A 2,246-nucleotide genomic window follows, 5' to 3' on the forward strand; every position below is an offset into this window, starting at 1 on the left:
GAGGAACAGAACAACAACCACACAAACACAAATGCATAATTTCAAATGTCAAGCACAACTCAAACAGAAATTGACAGAGACAAACACAAAGAGCATCTTCCCAGTGTTTATCATGTTTGCATCAGTCAAACACATGCCAGCAGTCACACTGAGAACACACAACACATGTCTGTCAGTCTGTCCAGGAAGAAAATCACAAGCATTTCTATTTGAGTCGGAAAGAATGATTTCATCATCAGCATGTTGTACTTGTTGCAATGCCTGTATAAATGATTTCAGACGCAGAACACACTGAAAAACCGCCAGTAACGTTATCGTTTACGAGTCCAGAGCTAAAAAAAAAAATGCTCTGCAGCTTCTAAACATCCACAGCTGGAGTGAAACACACTGATCTGTGTCTATATGAGGAAAAACACCTTCAGGACACGAATATAACGATCTTAAGGCACAGATATCGGTGTTTTCGCGCATCTGGATGTGAAGCTAACGTTAACCGTTATTTGAGGCTCACTGATCTGAGGCGCCATTCAAACACATAATATGAGATTATTTACTATGTGATACGGAAAATTGCCTCATATATATCCGCGTTAATATCTAAATGACAAAATTACGTATTCATTTGTGTATATCTGTAAATAAATATCCACAAATTCTCACAATAGACAGTGATAATTCACCGTGTGATTTCAGTCAGAATATGGAACGCGGTCAAGGCGCATTAACGCGCTCCAAAACTCACCGATTTTTATTTTGACACTCTGGAAAACCCGAAGACCTTCCTCCTCGACCGCCATGCTCGCAGCTCCAGCTCTTTTCCCGTTTTCCGTTCGTTATCCGCCGCTCTTTTTCTCTCGGTATTCCAGCGCGAACGGTGACTCACCGGACTGAGCAGCGCGCGGCGAAGGCACAGCTCCGTTTCTCGAGGGGGAGGAGCCTTGGAATGGCTTCTCGCGTGCTGATTGGATGACAGCGCGGGTGCGTCATGAAGTGGGAGGGGACTGTCACGATACAAGCGTCGCGTCAAAATCGCGTCGCGTTACCCAAATTAGCCATCCAAACAGTATTAGTAATAGCACAATTGAATGCCATTATACACACTTTAGATTTCCCCCCCAAAAATATTGTTTTAAATTTTGCAGTTATTTTTGAACCACAGTCACTATTTATGTCATGTAATCTGTACCAAATTAGCCAACTTGCATAAGCAAAAACAAACAAGGCAAAAACACAGTTTTTTCATGCACCTGTCAAGTTTGAGATTCTGGGCTTTGTGTTTTTCAGAATAGTGGAAAGAAAACATCCAAAAGACACTGTTAAGTGTTTCTTCTATAGCACTTTATCTATTTGTGTCAACAGATTTCAATTACAACACATATTTTTAAAGTTTTTTGAGCCATAAATCTCCACTTCAGTAGCACTTACACTCACCAAACTTTACATTTTTATTCCTATAGTCTATATCCTGAAGGTTTTTACAGAGGGATTTGTTCATATATAATTTACTTTATTATATACAACATTTCTTTCCCCAAAACATTGTGAAAACATATTGTTATAGTCACCCTCGCTCAAGGCGTAACCAAATATTCAACACTGAGGGTGGGAGAACAGCCGAATGCATTATGAAAACTCATATTAATCGAATAAAGAGCATAGTTTCCGCCATTATAGCATGGTTATTGTTGCTGTAAAATCATAATAAATGAACGTAGGATCTGCACAGTGACAAAATCACTGTTTTTTGAATAACACCACACCACGTTCCCACTTTAATACCAATATCTCTGGCATTTTAGTGTATACTACAGTTAACATTGTCATTTTTGTGGGAAATGTATGTGCTAGATATGATCCTCATCAGATTTTACAGCACATCTGTGTCCCTGGAGCACAAAAGCAGTGTTAAGTCGCTGGGGTATATTTGTAGCAATAGCCAACAATACATTGTATGGGTCAAAATTATACATTTTTCTTTTATGCCAAAAATCATTAGGATATTAAGTAAAGATCATGTTCCATGAAGATATTTTGTAAATGTCCTACCGTAAATATATCAAAACTTAATTTTTGATTAGTAATATGCATAGCTAAGAACTTCATTTGGACAACTTTAAAATTGATTTTCTCAATATTTAGATTTTTTAGCACCCTCAGATTCCAGATTTTCAAATAGTTGTATCTCAGCCAAATATTGTCCTACCCTAACAAACCATACATCAATGGAAAAATTATTTATTCAGCTT

General features: G+C 37.9%; 1 pseudogene; it reads right to left on the minus strand.

Moving 5' to 3' along the window:
* Nucleotides 1–871, minus strand: part of LOC107751090 (ras GTPase-activating protein 3-like) — a 48,364-nt pseudogene extending 47,493 nt beyond the window's left edge.
* Nucleotides 872–2,246: the final 1,375 nt, after the last annotated feature.

This window comes from Sinocyclocheilus rhinocerous, unplaced genomic scaffold (genome assembly GCF_001515625.1).
Source record: "Sinocyclocheilus rhinocerous isolate Xijiao unplaced genomic scaffold, SAMN03320098_v1.1 scaffold632, whole genome shotgun sequence".
Taxonomy (NCBI): domain Eukaryota; kingdom Metazoa; phylum Chordata; class Actinopteri; order Cypriniformes; family Cyprinidae; genus Sinocyclocheilus; species Sinocyclocheilus rhinocerous.